Below are 18,700 nucleotides of genomic sequence, written 5' to 3'. Positions count from 1 at the left end.
TATTTTCTCTTTTGTGCCAGTACCATACTCTCTTGATGACTGTGGCTTTAGTAGAGAGCTGAAGTCAGGCAGGATTCTCCAGTTCCATTCTTCTTTCTCAAGATTGCTTTGGCTATTCGAGGTTTTTTGTATTTCCATACAAACTGTGAAATAATTTGTTCTAGTTCTGTGAAGAATACCGTTGGTAGCTTGATAGGGAGTGCATTGAATCTATAGATTGCTTTGGGCAGTATACTCATTTTCACAATATTGATTCTTCCAATCCATGAACATGGTATATTTCTCCATCTGTTCGTGTCCTCTTTGATTTCTTCATCAGTGTTTTAGTTTTCTATGTATAGGTCTTTTGTTTCTTTAGGTAGATATACTCCTAAGTATTTTATTCTTTTTGTTACAATGGTGAATGGTATTGTTTCCTTAATTTCTCTTTCTATTCACATTTTGTTATCTTTCTTTCACTTTAAAAGAGGTTGTACTGAAGCTGCTTCATGTATTTATGTGCTGGAAAGCACAACGGAAGAGCAGTGCAGCCAGTCTCAGACAACTAGGCTCTTTCTGGTCGATCATCATCCCATGCAGCTAGTGTTGGGTGGCTTGGGATCCTCTGTGGGCATGGAAGAGGCATGCCCTATGCATCTGAATTTCCAGGTTTCCTTGTTGATGTCTGTTGTGTCAGGATTTCTTCCTCCAGTCTGCAATGAACCTTGCTTGCACTTATCACATGCTGCTCTGCTCAGACACCCCCAAGAGCTCCTGCTTCTTCCTAACACGCATGTGCAGCTCTCGTCCAATGCCGTCACTCCCCCTAAGTAACATTCTCTGCCCTGAGGCTGGATATAGTCACTGAATTGCCTCTGCTGAAGCATGTACAAATCCTGAATTTAAACATGAACTAGGTCTTAAGTTATATACATTGCATGGAGAAGAAATAACCTAAAAAGTAAAGAGAAATTCTTCTGGCCTTGGTTATACTTGTGTGAGTACACACACACACACACACACGCACACACTACCTGGTAATAAAAGTCAGACAGTCTGAGACAATAAACTATAAAGTAGAAGGAACCAAAGGATGCAAATAAATGCCAATTACCCTGTTGACTTTCAAATGGCAATGTTGAAGAAATGCTATTACTTATCAAGGGATTACTCTAATTTTGAATTGTACAAAAATATATATATATCATTAGCTTCATGAGAAGACTGACAAAAATAGGAGAGAGAAGAGAAAAGGCGTTAGTAGACACTTTGAAATAGTCACACTTATAACCAAACTGATGATGGATTCAATCTATCAAGAATTATACTATCTGATATGCTAAATTTTCAAGGAAAACAAAAACTTAGCAAAATAGATCAATCTGTATATAAAATATTTACATTCATTACAATGACAAAACATCATTATCTGTGTTTTGAATCCAAAAATACCCCCTAATGACTCAACAACAATATAGATTAGAAGTATAGAATTTAATAATTATATATATTTTTTTAATGACTCATTTATGTAAACTTTAGGGAGATAGGTTTTAAACTTGAATAGAGTGGCAACCCTAAAAGTGATATTGGTGCATGGGTGGACCAAAGCTTGGTATCATGTGCTTTCAGTTCAGTTCAGTTCGGTTGCTCAGTCATGTCCGACTATTTGTGACCCCATGGACTGCAGCACACCAGGTTTCCCGATCCATCACCAACTCCTGGAGCTTGCTCAAACTCATGTCCATCGAGTCAATGATGCCATGTGCTTTCAGGATAACAGTAACTCAGAGGTACACACAGGTATGCCCATAAGCCATTGCGCCTCAGCCTCTTAAGTAGAAACAGGCATGTGGGGAAACATACATAGGAAGGAAGCAGAATGGAGAGGATGAGGATGGCAGCCGTGGAAAGAGGGAAGCAGTTGAGTCCAGTGACATGGCATGGAAATGTCATCAGAGGGGGGAGCTGGAACCAGTGACATCATAGACAATACTGTAGGTGAGTAACGTCTCCACTTAGTGGGTAGGGTAAAGCAGATCTCTGAGAACAAGCTAAGCAGCCAGTGACACATCTAGTAAATAGTTGTTGACTAATTGAGTCCACTCCAAGCAACCACCTCTTCCTGAGGACAACAATGAAAAATAAACAAATACAATTTCTGTATGAAATTATCAAGGATATTTTGCAACAAAAAGCCAAGATTCCCAATATGTTGCTCTGGCAGAGGATCTGAGCGATGTGGAAACCAGAGACATGCACACAAAGACAGTTTATCTCCATATTCACACAGACTTTGACATCTTGTGCAACTGGAATCCATCTTGTTTGGGCAGCCATACAAAAGTTGTTTCCAGACGCATCAAATCACCAGGGCAATATCTGTGTTGGAAACAAATTGCCACAGCATATAAATCATGTGCCTCAAACATAGAACATGTTCAATAAGTGCTTTTTAATACAATTTAACAAAACCATATCAAAATGATGCGACTAAAATTAACTTCTTTTTTTTCCCACTGAAGTAGAGTTGATTTACAAGGTTGTGTTAATTTCTGCTATACAGCAAAGTGATTCAGTCATGCAGATATATCCCTTTTCATATTCTTTTCCATGAGGGTTTTTCACAGGATATTGAATGGAGTTCCCTCTGCTATACAGTAGAACCTTGTTTTTTATCCCTCCTATAGATAATAGTTTGCATTTCCTCATCCCAAACTCCCAATCCTTCCTCTCCAACCCTGCCTCCCCCTTGGCAACCACAAGTCTGTCCTCTATGTCTGTGGGTCTCTTTCTGTTTCATAGGTAAGTAAAATATGTAGGAACACTTCACAAATTTGCATGTCATCCTTGCCCAGGGGCCATTTGTATCATTCCAGTTTTAATATATGTGCTGCTGAAATGAGCACTAAAACATACTTCTAGTCTGATTTTTCTGAGACCTTCAAATTAAAATATTGATGATGGTAAGGACAATGATGTTGATCTGTCAGAGGGAGTCTTCATTTACAAACAAGGCACATACTGCTCCCCCAAGCTGATCAAATTACCCACTGCTGCATATATAATCATGATGTTTGCCTCTTACTCATCATCAAGCAAGTAAAAACAGGCCTTTCTCATATATTCCAGTAATAGCACTATAACCATAAAATTAGGTATTCCCTAAATTTTCAGAAAGAAAACGTGTCCCTTCACTGAGCTTTCTCTCTCCTTGTTGGCACCCCATACCCCAGCTCATCACGTCCTGTTAAATGTCTCTGACTCGGCCTCATCTCCTCATGCTTCTAGTCCACTCCTCTTTATCCAGCTAACCAAGAGTAGCAAGACGATCCTTCTACCTGAAATATCCCCCCTCGTGCCTCCTTTGGTTTATTCCACTGTACTCTTCAGATCTCAGCTGCAGCATCTCTTTGTCTGGCAAGCATGCCTGACCTAGACTGGGTCAGGGCCTTCCTCCTGGGCTCCCATGACTCTCTGTTAGCCCTGTAAGAGCATGAAACACACGCTCCGTTGTCTCTGTCAATCCCCTTGCCTGTCTGTCCCTCCTAGACTGCAGGTCCCCTGAGGCCCGCTGCCATCATTCTCATTTATCACGGTTTCTCCACATCCAACACTGTGCCCAGTTTCAAAACTACTTGATGAATGAGCAAAATAAGAAAAATGTGCTGTATTTGTCTCTATAAGAATGTTTTTCTCCCATGCAATTCCAGATCTAAAGACAGGCTTGCTTTTTGAATTTATTGAGTCTCTACTATTCTCCTGCAAATCAGGGACAGCTCAAAGTCCATAAATCCAGGAGAGAAATATATGCCACATAACAGGATTGTTTTCCTTTTGTCTTTAGAGGTCAAGAGTTCTTTTTCTATGGTTCTGGCATTATATTGTTTAATTTCCTCTCTCTTCAGTAGTGTAACCAATTAAAGAATCTCGTTTCAAGATTTCTGTGCAATACACAGTCCTTCAGCCTAGTTGTAATTGTGGTTTCAACTGAAATATTCAACCTACAAGTGATTTGGAATATCAAAATGAACATTCATATCACCAAAGATTTTATTTGCTTTTTAGAGAACAGGAAACAGATTGATTTTCTGGCATGGCTGAGACACAGGAAGATTGTAAAAGTTCATTATGCTAACTAGCTGACCTAAGGATACATGTACATATTAAATGACAGAGTGATAAATTTATTACCCAATTTGCTGTTTATTATAAGGAAGTTGCTGTCTGAAAAAGCTTCAGAACACTCTCCAACTCTACCTCCCTTTCTGACTTTTCGTTTCCTGTGTCTGGGAATCTCACTGCTTTCTCTCATGGTCCTGTTAAGTAATTATTCTCATGTGAGGTTACTCAGCTAACCCTCAGCCTTTGGCTCACAGCACAGTTATTCCCGTTTCAGTAATGGGGGGATGGAAACCATGCATAACAGCAGTATTGTTCCCAGGGCTGAGAGATGCTTTCAGTCCCCTTCTCACTGTGAAGGTGTTGGGATGTACAGAACATTGTGACTGATACTTCTGCATCAAACAGGACAGATCACGGAAGAGGTTGCTGTATTCTAAACTGAAATAGTGATGCATAAATGCTTTACTTTTGAGAAAAGTATTTTCTCATACACACTGTGTGTTACAGTAATTCCATCCTTCTGTGCAGTAAAAGCAGATGTCCTGGCTATGGTATTCTGAAATATTTCTAGTGTCTTTGTTCCATGAGTTTGCTAGCATGGGAGTGTTATTTCTTTATTATCATACAAAATTTACACAGTTTGTATATAGAGTGTATGAACTAAAATGAAAGAGGATGGGGTGTGAAGTTTCTGTCTCTGAAGTCGATTTGAAGGCTCGAGTGGTTAAATAAGGAATATTCTAAGAAACTCTGTCAAAATAAATTTGATACACAGCCAGAAATTCTACAACTGTTTTCTGGATCTACCATAATCTCTTGGGAGCTAGAATTATTGCTTTCTATAGCTACCATTTTATTTTTAACTAGGTCTAGTTTTTCTTGGAAAAACTTTCCTACATTATAAAGGTAATAGTTGATATTAAACTGTAATAGAACTGAACATAAGTCTCATTCGGTGTTAATATTTGATAGCCTTATTTTCAAATTTGAACATCAAAATTTTTACAAAACCACATGCTCTAAAATGTTTATTTACATTTGGGAGGTTTGAAGTCTTCATGTTCCTGAACTCAAGAAGCAAAAATCAAGTGTGCCCTCAGATTTAGTATTATTTTTGTGAGCATGCAAATTTAAATTTCTCTAAAATTTAGAGAATTTAGAATTCAAACTTCTCTAAAAGTTTCATCAGCATCATTTGCCATCATGACTTACTTGGCAAATGGGATAGACAGCAGAAGCTACTCAAATCATGCTTCTTATAGCACTTAAACATAATTTTAGATCGAGTTTTATACTAGAAAGTAATGGAGGTGGGCAACTGTTGGCCATTTGGTTACTCAGTTACATCAGATCTCTTTTCTCTAAATAGTCTTTATTTATTCATTCATAAATTTTATTGAGCTCCTCCTATATGTCAGTTATCGGGGAAATAGAAGTGAACAAAAACAATCCTTGTCTTCAAGGAGTTTACATTTTAGTGGAAAAACAAGACAATGATCAAGCTAAGTATGTGAAAAAACAGCTAGGGAGAAAAGCAAAACAGGAAAGAGGAATAAAAGAAGGGGGAGGAATGGGTAAAGAAGAACTCAGGAGAAGGCGATATTGAATAAAAACTAAAACTTAAAGGAGCAAACCACGCCACTATCTAAAGAAAGAGCATCCAGCCAGTGGAAATGGCAAGTGCAAAGGCCCTGGGGCAAGAATGTGCCCAGAGGGTTAATGGAGCAGCAAGGAAGCCATGGTGGTTGATTGGAAGGGAGAGAATAGTAACACAAGATGTCACAGAAATACTGGGGTAGGGGAAGCGGATAACATAGAGCCTAGCAATAGATGACGATTTAATTTATTGTCCAAACCAAGATGCTTTGAGAGTAAAAGGAGACACTATCAATAAGTGCATCTGGACAATACACGTAAACCAAGACTGTCCTGAGGAAAGTAGGAAGCCTAGTCACCCTACCTATACACCTTTATAAAACCATTAGCCTCTTTCTGTGAGTGAGATAGGAAACTTTTAGAAGATTATGAACAGATGAGTGATATGATCTATTTTACATTTTAACAAGAACTTGCCGGCTACTGGGTTGAGAAGCATTTCCTAAATCGATGAAGGAAAAATATACACTGAAAATACACTCTGTGTAGTTTATAGGGCTTCCCTGGTGGTCCAGTCAGCAAAGAAGCTGCCTGCGATCCCAGAGAGGTGGGTTTGACCCCTGGGTCGGGGAAGATCCCCTGGAGAAGAAAATGGCAACCTGCTCCAGTATTCTTGTCTGGAAAATCCCATGGACAGAGGAGTCTGGTGGGTCACAGTCCACGGTTCGCAGAGTTGGACACGACTGAGCAACTAAACCAGCACCACCATACCAATTTATAGTGTGAGAATACTGCCCCCTAAAGCTTAATTAGTGTTTACTCTGTACCAAGCTAACTCACTGGATCCTCACAGCAAACTTATTGCACTGCTATTGCCTGAAAATGAAGAAACTGAGGCACAGCGTTTAAAGAATGTTCCCAAGGTCACACAGTCAGCAAGTTGCAGAGCCAGGATCAGGATCCAGTCTGATCCCAGAGGCCATGCTGTTAGCTAAGCTGCCACACTGCTTCTCTTCCATATGCCTCATAAGGCAAACTTGATAGTCATCCAGATGTCAGCCCTAGTACAGAAATAAATTTTCAAAGACTGTGTTCAAAAATAGTCATCCCCCTTTCTTTCCTGTATTAAATCCAATATTTCTTTAGTTGTTTATTTAGGACAGAAGTCACACACTACAAAGGAAGGATGTATACGCAACAGAGATTGCTCTCCAGAATAGCATTTGTGTTGTAAGTCTTGCAGATTGCATTGGAACATCTGGTAAACAGATTTTTGTATTCTATACTCATTGTCATGTTGGTGAGATCAACTGACAGAAGGAAGCCAGAAAATAAAAGTAAATAAACTGTAAAAAAAAAAGAAAGAAAAGGAAAAGGTTAAGTCCTTTGATGATCTGATTGCTTTGACATATATATCTGCTCAGAGGAACATTTTTTGCCAAACTGATGTCTCATCCAGTTATTACAGGAAAAGCTAGGCAATTTGTAGGCATGGACAGAAACATGAGTGTCTATGGCTATCCCACAGTTCCAGGTGGGATATGAACACCTGATTTTATTGATAAAACTAAATGTTGCATTTCTAGACCTTCCTCCCCAGGAGTTTACCAAATGCATAGGAATTAAACGGGGAATGTGAAAGAATAATGAATGACATTTGGGGACATGTCTCAAATTGTATTTTAAAAGAAGCTAGAAATAAAATGCCTAGGAATAAAATTAACCAAGCAGGTAAAAGACCTATACTCTGAAAACTGTAAAACACTGATGAAAGAAATTGAAGATGACACAAAGAAATGTGAAGATACTTCATGCTCCTGTATTGGAAGAATTAATATTGTTAAAATGGCCATACTACACAAAACAATCTCCAGATTTACTGTAATTCTTATCAAAATACCCATGACATTTTTCACAGAACTAAACAAATAATTCTAAAATTTATATGGAACCACAAAAACCCAAATTGCCAAAGCCATCTTAGCAAAACTGGAAGTATCACCGTTCCTAACTGCAGACTGTACTATCAGTTCAGTTCAGTTGCTCATTCGTGTCTGACTCTTTGCCACCCATGGACAGCAGCACACCAGGCCTCCCTGTCCACCAACTCCCGGAATTTACTCAAACTCTTATCCATCAAGTCAGTGATGCCATCCAACCATCTCATCTTCTGTTGTCCCCTTCTCCTCCCACCTTCAATCTTTCCCAGCATCAGGGTCTTTTCAAATGAGTCAGTTCTTCGCATCAGGTGCCCAAAGTATTGGAGTTTCAGCTTCAACATCAGTCCTTCCAATGAATATTCAGGACTGATTTCCATTAGGATGGACTGGTTGGATCTCCTTGCAGAGTTTTCTCCAACACCACAGTTTAAAAGTATCAATTCTTCAGCACTCAGCTTTCTTTACAGTACAACTCTCACGTCCATACATGACTACTAGAAAAACCATAGCTTTGACTAGATGGACCTTTGCTGGCAAAGTAATATTTCTGCTTTTTAATATGCTGTCTAGGTTGCTCATAGCTTTTCTTCCAAGGAGCAAGCGTCTTTTAATTTCATGGCTGCAGTCACCATCTGCAGTGATTTTGGAGCCCAAAAAAATAAAGCCTCTCACTATTTCCATTGTTTCTCCATCTATTTGCCATGAAGTGATGGGAGCAGATGCCATGATCTTAGTTTCTTGAATGTTGAATTTTAAGTGAACTTTTTAAATGATCCAGTGGATGTTGGCAATTTGATTTCTGGTTCCTCTGCCTTTTCTAAATCCAGCTTGAACATATGGAAGTTCATGGTTCACATACTGTTGAAGCCTGGCTTGGAGAATTTTGAGCATTACTTGGAGAATTTTAAGCATTTGAATGCATAGTTCCAAAGAATAGCAAGGAGAGACAGGGAAGCCTTCCTCAGTATTCAATGCCAAGAAATAGAGGAAAACAATAGAATGGGAAAGACTAGAGATCTCTTCAAGAAAATTAGAGATACCAAGGGAATATTTAATGCAAAGATGGGCACAATAAAGGACAGAAATGGTATGGACCTAACAGAAGCAGAAAATATTAAGAACAGGTGGCAAGAATACACAGAAGAACTGTACAAAGAAGATCTTCATGACCCAGATAATCACGATGGTGTGATCACTCACCTAGAGCCAGACATCCTGGAATGTGAAGCCAAGTGGGCCTTAGGAAGCATCACTACAAACAAAGCTAGTGGAGGTGATGGAATTCAAGTTGAGCTATTTGAAATCCTAAAAGATGATGCTGTGAAAGTGCTGCACTCAATATGCCAGCAAATTTGGAAGACACAGCAGTGGCCACAGGACTGGAAAAGGTCAGTTTTCTTTCCAATCCCAAAGAAAGGCAATCCCAAAGAATGTTCAAACTATCACACAGACTATATATAATCCTACAGTAAACAAAACATATGGTCCTGGCACAAAAACAGCCACATCACTAATCAATGGAACAGAATAGGGATACTAGAAACAAACTCATGCACCTATGGTCAATTAATCTGCAACAAAGAAGGGCAAGAATATACAGTGGAGAAAAGACACTCTCTTCAATAAGTAGTGCTGAGAACTGGATGACTACATTTCCTTATACCATAATCAAAAAAGAAAGAAACACTCAAAATGGATTAAAGACCTAAATGTAAGACCAGAAACCATAAAATTACCAGAAGAGAACATAGAACAGTCTTTAACAAAAATTGTAACAATATGTTTTTGGATCTGTCTCATAAGGCAAAAGAAATAAAAGCAAAGATGAATAAATAAGACCTAAATAAATTTAAAAGCTTTTACATAGCAAAGGAAACCATCAATAAACCAAAAAGACAACCTACAAAATAGGACAAAATTATTGCAAATGATATGACTAACAGGGCTTAATATTCAAAATAAACAGTTTGTAGAATCAATATCAAAGAAAATTAAACAACCCAATCAAAACATGGCCAAAGACCTGAATATACATTTTTCCAAAGACAGCATACATGTGGCTAACAGGCACATAAAACAAGAACTTGACTAATTAATAGAAAACTGCAAATCAAAATAATAATAAGATATCACCCCACACCTGTCAGAATAGCTATCATCAAAAAGTCGACAAATAACATATGTTGGCAAGGATATGGAAGAAAGGGAACGCTTGTACACTGTTGGTGGGAATGTGAATTGGTGTAGCCACTGTGGAAAGTGGTGTGAAAGTTCCTCAAAAAACTAAAAATAGAAATATCAAATGATGCATTCTTGGGTATATACCTAGGAAAAAATTAAAATACTAATTTGAAAAGATACATGCAACCCCATTGTTCATAGCAGCATTATTTACAATAGCTAATATGTGGAAGTAGATGAATGTACGAAGAAGAGGTGGTATATTCATACAATGGAATATTACTCAGCCATAAATAATGAAATTCTGCCATTAGCAGGAACATGATGGACCTAAAGAATATTATGCTTGATGAAGTAAGTCAGACAGAGAAAGGCAAATCCTTTATGATATAATTTAGTTGAGGAATCTAAAAAATAAAGCAAATGGATATGTATCATAAAACAGAAAAAGGCTCATAGATATAGAAAACAAACTAGTGGTTACCATTGGTTTAGGGGAGTTAGTGTAGGAGATTAAGAGAGATACCAACTACTATATATAAAATAAACAACAAGTATATATTGTATAGCACCTGGAATTATAGCCACTATTTTGTAGTAACTTTAGTGGAGTATAATCTATAAAAACACTGAATCCCTATGCTGTCTACCTGAAACTAATATGATATTGTAAATCAACTATGCTTCAATATAAAATAAGGATAAGCTAGAAATTCTTAGCTTTTAAAAATTTACATATGAAATTTAATGAAATAGTCTCATTAAATCTGAAGCTATTTGAATAGGAACTTTATTAATATCCCTAAATTTGTTTTTTTAATTTTTATTGAAATATAGTTGACTTACAATATTCAGGTTACAGCAAAGTGATTCAGTTCCTTTTCACATTCTCTTCCATTATAGGTTATTACAAGATATTGAATATAGTTTCCTGTGCTATACAGTAGGTCTTTGTTGGTTATCTATTTTATATATAGTGGTGTATATATTTTAACCCCAACTCCTAATTTACCCCTCCCCCTGCTTCCCTATGGTAACCATAAATTTGTTGTCTGTGTCTGTGAGTCTATTTTTGTTTTGTAAATAAGTTCACTTGTATCATTTTTTTGGATTCCACATGTAAGTGATATCATATGGTATTTGTCTTTGTCTGGCTTACTTGACTTAGTATGATCATCTCTAATATCCCTAACTTTAAAAGCAACCAGTAAAGCTAAAAATATTGAGCACGTCCAAAATATCCAGAATCATTCATTTCAAAATATAAAAAGTAATGGCGCATATGTCTTTGCCAAATATTGAATAATATACTACTATGCCCCAATCCCTCATGAGTTTTATGTCACATAAAGCAATTCTATAGAATGTCTGCCTTAAAAAGAACATGTGAACTTTTAACTTAGTTTCACAAAACAGAAATGTCTAGAAGACTCCAGAATCTGCCTTTTGTGTGATGTGTGTCACAAATGCTGGGGGGGGGTCTCTGCCTATTTCCTTTGTTTCCACAAATTTGATGTTCTTATGAAAGCTAAACCTATGAAAATTAAGGTAGTGTTATATTATTTAAGAGCCATAATACTTTGTAAATTTTTTGACATTTTACTGAAGTATAACATACATACAGGGAAAAAAAATGCACATAAATGTCAGCTCTGTGAATTTTTACCAAATGAACTTGATTCTGTGTACCCAGGGTCAAGAATTAGAACACTACTGCACCCAGAAGTCCCTCGGTCAAATAACTGTCCAAACTCCCAAGGCAACCACTTTCCTGACTTCTAACAGCATGAATTTGTTTTCCTACTTTTGTGTTTTATATAAATGGAACCATACGGTAAATATTCTTTTCTGTCTGACTTCCGTTGATCAGCATGATGTTTGTGAGAGTAACCCATGCTGATGGGTTTAGCTGTAGCTCATTCATTCTCGTTATTGTATAGCACTTCACTGTCTGAATATATCACTATTTATTTATTCATTCTACTTAAGTAGGCATTTAAATAGCTTCCGATTTTGAGCTCATATGAATAGTGTGTGCATATATATTGCTGAAATATATATATAGATATAAAGGCAACATTTATATACAAATGTATATACTTAAACATCAACATATATATCTGTATGCTAAATATGCTTTAAATATAAATCTTGAGCATAATCCTTTTATATTTTGATCAGAATTTTAGAGCGCCACCAGGACAGGCACAGGGAACTAGGCAAAATTTCCTAGGCAGAATTCTTCTCTAAACATTTTAAAGACTTGTGTGGCTTATGTCTGAACTTTGTTCATTATAATTCTTCTTGGCATTTCAGGCAAATCCACTATCTGCCTTCATATTGGATAATCCCCAAATCAATTCACACATTTACTAAGTGTCTATAGAAAGCACAAAGAAATCTGGGACAGAAATGCCTTTGAGTGGCTGGCTTTCCATGTTGAGGATACAAACATATATTCCATCAAATTAGCCTGACTGCCAGGGGAATTTTATATTCCACTGTTTTGTTAAAATTTGGAGGATCACTGAACACAATTTTGCTGAAAAAAAAATTACATTTTGAATGTAAAACACCTACTAAAATTTTCTTTAAAAACAGAGAAAATGTCATTTCTCCTTCTCCTAAAGTAATATATACAGCTATGCCAAAATTAATCAAATTACTCCCCAGAGACACAAAGATAAAATTAGGTTTCAGCCTTTTCCATTAATGCTACAGTTAATGGTCATTTATTTTAAAACTTTACAACGCCCCATGAAACATAGATTAAAAAGCACTGATTTCAGACAGTAAATGTTATGAGAGTTTAAGTTGGATTGATGAAATTTTCCAGACAATCTCTCTGAGGTTATTTTTGTTAAATGACATATTTGGGGTATGCCAATTGCTTGGTAAAACTTGGAAGTTTAGTTGTAATCGGGTTACTACATTATTCTAAGACAAGATTGGTAAGAGAGGGTTGTTACAAAAAATTTACCAAATTATAGCATATGAAGATAGATCTATTAATAAAAGAAAATCTTCCAAGTGTCAACACCCAAATTTGCATTGCAACATCCCTAGAGAGAAATTTTATTTATCAAAACCAATGACTAGATTTTAAATGGAACACAGCAGTGGTCTTACATGGCACTTAATACATCCTCCCAAGAAGGTATTCAGAACTGCGTGAACACTGGGTTTTGCAGTCTTATGATCATGCCTTTAACTTTAAAGGTAGATGATTAGTTGAGACTTTTCCTGCTTTTTGTTCTGAGGAAATAGTTAGGCCCACAGTAATATTTTTATTTGTTTTATGGAGTAAACTTAAAATTGCCTCCAGCTCCTGAATTACCATAAAGGAGGAAAGTAAATCTACAGGGAGTCTGGAAGCACTAAGGTGATATTCCAGGGCCTAATTTGCAAGCAGTGAGTGCTCACCACTTCAGCTTAATCCTGTCTGATTCTCTGACCCAGAGATGGGCAAACTACAGCCATGAACCAAATCTGGCCCAAAGCCTGTTTTTGTAAATGAAATTTTATTGGAACACAGCCATACCCATTGCTTACATAAATGGTTTCGACAGATACCAGAGGATCTGCAAAGCCTAAAATATTTACTGTCTAGCCATTTACAGAAAAAGTTTATCAACCCCTGCAGCATCTCACCAACTGCCCTGGCCCTGCCTTTCATCTCTGTCTCTCATCCTCCTCCATTTTGTCCCAAAGCAGGTCAGAGCTCAAGATCTGAACCTCAAAATATGAGTAAGCCTTCATAACCTTCACTGTTCTTAAGTGACTTATGCCCACAACCACCAAAATAGTAGATGGCATAATCCCAAGAGATCAAAGTACGTTTCTTTTCTAAAATAGTTTTGTGACTGATCGTAAATAAATCACTGATCTTTCAAATAATTATCTTTTTTGAAGATTTTTTTTTCTTGATATGGACCACTTTTAAAGTCTTTATTGAGTTTGTTACAGTATTGCTTCTGTTTTATGTTTTGATTTTTTGACCACGAGGCACATGGGATTTTAGCTCCCCGGCCAGGGATTGAACCCACACCCCTTGCATTAGAAGGTGAAATCTTAACCACTGGACAACCAGGGAAGTCCCTTCAAGTCATTATCTTTGTATGAAGAAATAAAGATTGGCCATCTCATGGAATCCCATTAAGCACAGTGACACATAGTCAGCCTGTTCCTGAGGTGACTGCTGACATAAATCAGTCGAACAACCCAGGGCTATTATCTTCCTTCTGCCTTCCCCATTTATGTTAGCAAACTTCCAAACCTGGTTTCCTGGAAGGTCTTAGCAACTGGGTATCCATCAAACCTGTTGGACAAAACTGTATGTTTTCTATCAACATTGAAGAAGTTTTCAATTATTTGTCACACACTTAGAGACATTCATTCCATTGTCTTTCAAGCAATCAGTAGCAGCTCTGAATCAGGAGGCTTAATCTTCAAGCAGCAATTCATGCTGCAGTTAAAAAAGAAAAAGAACAAAATAAAGACGAAGTTTCCATTTATTTCAGGGAAATTTCACACAGAAGAAAAAAAGAGAGGTACTCTCCAGAGATCTTAAAGATAAAAGCTTTACATACTTGAAGTTATTTGATCTGAAAAATCACTGCATTTTATATTTCTTTGACAGACCAATTAAACTTTGTGGTCATAATTAAGCATAGATGAATTTTTTTCTCTGGGCTATAAAATTCAAGGAATATTTATTGGTAATGGGCAGAACTATTCCAGTATAACTATTCCAAATCCTAAGAGATGATGCCATCAAGGTGTTGCATTCAATATGTCAGCAAATCTGGAAGACTCAGCAGTGGCCACAGGACTGGAAAAGGCCAACATCCCAGTTCCCAAGAAGAATAGTACTAATGAATGTGCTAACCATCAGACAATTGCACTCCCATGCTAGTAAGGTCATGCTTAAAGTCTTACATGCTAGGCTTCAGCATTATGAGAACCAAGAACTTCCAGATGTTCAAGCTGTGTTGAAAAAAAGAGAAACCAGAGATCAAATTGCCAACAGTCGCTGGATCATAGATCAAGCAAGGGAATTCCAGAGAAACATCTCTACGTCTGTTTCATCAGCTGTGCCAAAGCCTTTGACTGTGTGGATCATAATAAACTGGGGAAGCTCTTAAAGAGATGGGAATACCAGACCATCTTATCTGTCTCCTAAGAAACCTGTATGCCGATCAAGAAGCAACAGTCAGAACCCTGTTTGGAACAATTGATTGGTTCAAGATGGAGAAAGGAGTGTGACAGGGCTGTCTGCTGTCACCCTCTTTCCTTAATCTACACACCGAGCACATCATGAGAAATGCCGGGCTGGATGAGTTACAAGCTGGAATCAAGATAGGCGGGAGAAACATCAACAACCTCAGATACGCGGATGATACCACTCTATGGCAGAAAGCAAAGAGGAACAAAAGAGCTGCTTGGTGAGGATGAAGGAGGAGAGTGAAAGAGCTGGCTTAAAACTAAATATTAAAAAAACTAAGATTATGGCATCTGGCCCCACTACTTCTTGGCAAATAGAGGGAAAAGGTGGAAGTACTGACAGATTGCCTCTTCTTGGGCTCTAAAATCACCACGGATGGCGACTGCAGCCATGAAATCAGAAGCTGTCTGCTTCTTGGCAGGAAAGCTATGACAAACCTAGACAATGTGTTGAAAAGCAAAGATATTACTCCTCCAACAAAAGTTCATATAGTCAAGGCTATGGTCTTCCCAGTGGTCACATACAGTTTTGAGAACTGGACCGTAAAGAAGGCAGAGTGCCGAAGAATTGATGCTTTCAAACTGTGGTGCTAGAAAGGAATCCTGAGAGTTTCTTGGACTGCAAGGAGATGAAACCAGTCCATCTTTAGGGAAATCAACCTTGAATACTTATTGGAAGGACTGATGCTGAAGCTGAAACTCCAGTTTTTTGGTCATCTAATGCGAATAGCTGACTCATTGGAAAAGTCCCTGATGCTGGGAAAGATTTGAAGGCAGAAGGAGAAGAGGGCATCAGAGGATGAGATGGCTGGATGGTATCACTCATGCAATGAACATGAACTTAGGCAAACTTCAGGAGATGGTGAGGGGCAGGGAGGCCTGGCATGCTGCAGTCCATGGGGTCAGAGAGTCAGACACGACTCGGTGACTAAACAACAACAATGGACGGAAAGGCCTTGTCACAGACAAAGGGGGAGGTGGGGAAGCGTATAAGACCTACTCCATGTTCCTTCTTTTTTAAAACTATGTATGTATGTGTGTGATTTTGTGGCACAGGTATTATCTGTATACAACTTTTATAAATTATTGGGGAAGGAAGGGGGAGCTACAGGGGATGGGAGGAAGAAGACAGAGTTGGGTGCTGGAGATTCATCCTTGAGACCCCACTTTTAGCCCCTGTGTAATTCAGCAGTCACACTGCAGACTTTCAGATATGTTTTCTAAAGGGGGGACGTGAAGGAAGAGAGGGAGGGAGCCTAGACTCTCAGAATGTGAGCAGTCAATGTTTGTAGTTCCAACTATGTGAACCAGAACTTGGAGCTATTTATAATTTTACAAACACTAATCCAAACTGGCCCTGCTTGCAGGCGATAGAATATAGGCAGTCTCTCAGCTGATGGGCCCAAGTCTATCTCTACTGTGGTTTTGAAATTTTTTACTTGTTTGCAGTAACTGTGATGAACTCTGATGAAGTGATAAATATTTGGTTTGTGGAAATGGCCCAGAAGAAAAAGCTGGTACTAGAACTGAACATGTCTAATAAAGTGTTATTTCTTAGCTAGAAACTGGAGAGAAGTAGGTGCTTTAGGACTTAACATCTGTCATTTGGGGCTTCCTGGGTGGCTGAATGGGTAAAGAATCTGCCTGCAATGCAGGAGACTCAGGAGAAATGAAAACCAAAAGGGGGAGCGGTTGGCAAGGAAGATCCCCTGCAACACACTCCAGTATTCTCACCTGAAAAAAATCCCATGGACAGAGGAGCCTGGTGGCTACAGTCCACAAGGTCACAAAGAGTCGGACACAACTCAGCGACTAAGCACGCACAGCAACGAGTTCTTAGACTTGACACCAAAAGCACCATCTAGAAAACAGATAAATAAGGCCCCATCAAAATTTAAAATGTTTACTCAGCAAAAGACCTTCTTAAGAGGATGGAAAAAACATCAACAGGATGAAAAAACAAAACTGCAGATTGGGAGAAAATATTTTCAATCAGCATGTCTAATCAAAGGAGTAGTTTCTAGAATTTATTAACAACTGTCTAAATTCAACAACAACAACAAAAATAACCTTCAAACAGGGACTTCCCTGGTGATCCAGTGGTTAAGAATCTACCTTCCAATAGCAGGGGACGAGGTTTCAATCCCTGGTCAGGGAACTGAGATCCCACAGGCAGCAGATAAACTAAGCCCATGAGCCACAATTACTGAGCCTGTGCACCACAGCTAGAGAAAACCCATGTACCACAACTAAGACCCAACATAGCAAAATACATAAATAATTTTTAAAAGATTAATATTTTTTAAAAATCCAGGCAGAAAAGGGGCAAAAAAAAAAAAAAAACATGAACAGAAGTTTTGCTGAAGAGGATACAAAGATGATCAGTAAAGACATGAAAAGATGTTCAACATTATTAGCCATTAGGGAAATGCAAAATTGAAACCACAGTGAGATATCACTGCACACATGAGAGAATGCATAAAATGAAAACCCTTAATAGTAGCAAAGATGAGGAAAAATTGTATCATTCATACCTTGTTGGTGAGAATGAGAAATTGTAGAAAGACTCTAGAAAAGAGTTTGAAAGTTTGTTATAAAACTGCCCGTGCAATTACCATAAGGCTCAGCAATTGCTCTCTTGGGCATTTATCCCAAAGAAATGAAAATTATGTTCATGCAAAAACTTGTTCAGGCATGTTCATGGTAGCTTTATTTGTAATAGCCTGAACCCCAAAACAACCCAAATGTTTTTCAATGGGTAAGTGATTAAGCAAACTATGGTACATCCATTCCATAGAGTACGACTCAGGGATAAAAAAAAGAACAAGCTATTGATACACACAGCAACTGGGATAAATCTCAAGGGAATCATGCTGAGTGAGTAAAAAAAGCCAACCTCAAAATATTACATACTATGATTGCATTTAACTCCATTCATCTTGAACTAACAGAGTTATTGAGATGGAGGGCAGGTTAATGGTTGCCGGGGATTAGGGATTTCAAGAGAGAGGGCAAAGGAGTGTGATTTTTATAATCACACTTATGAGGTCATTATCAGGGATCCTTATGGTCTCGAATTTGCTCCATATCTTGACTGGAGGTCAACACACAAAACTATACCTGTGATAAAATTGCATAAATACCAACACATGAGTAGCAATGGACACATCTGAATATCACTGGATCACATCAATGTAAAAAATGGTTGTACCAATTTACATTCCCACCAGCATTATACGAGGGTTCCAATTTCTCCACATCCTCACCAACATTTATCACTGTCAGTCTTTCTTATTATAGCCATCCTAATGATGTGTAGTGGTATCTCACTGTGGCTTTCATGTACATTTCCTTTAATGATGAATGATGTTGAGCATTTTTTATTTTCATGTACCTAGCTATTTGTATTTCTACTTTGGTGAAATGTCTATTTAGGCCTTTTACTCATTTTAATTATGACTTTTTTTAATTGTAGGTGTTCTTTATCTTTTCTAACTGTAGGAGTTTTCATGTTATTGTTGTTTTGCTTCTTTTTCAATAGAGTGAAGTTGATTTATCACACACATGTCTGACAATGGACAAAATGTTGTTTATATGAAACATCATAGATTAAAAAATACATAGTATTTATATTTTAATAAATAATATTTATCCTG

General features: G+C 37.7%; 1 protein-coding gene and 1 pseudogene across 1 annotated transcript in view; one reads left to right on the top strand and one right to left on the bottom strand.

Annotated features, from left to right (window-relative positions):
* EDNRA (endothelin receptor type A) overlaps positions 1-18,700 on the top strand; it is a 74,527-nt gene that overhangs the window by 9,501 nt on the left and 46,326 nt on the right. The window lies entirely within an intron of this gene.
* LOC122425356 lies at positions 2,793-2,888 on the bottom strand (annotated as a pseudogene).

This window comes from Cervus canadensis, chromosome 1 (assembly GCF_019320065.1).
Source record: "Cervus canadensis isolate Bull #8, Minnesota chromosome 1, ASM1932006v1, whole genome shotgun sequence".
NCBI lineage: Eukaryota > Metazoa > Chordata > Mammalia > Artiodactyla > Cervidae > Cervus > Cervus canadensis.
The sequence above is the reverse complement of the archived record's forward strand: the minus strand, read 5'-3'. Positions and strand labels throughout refer to the sequence as shown.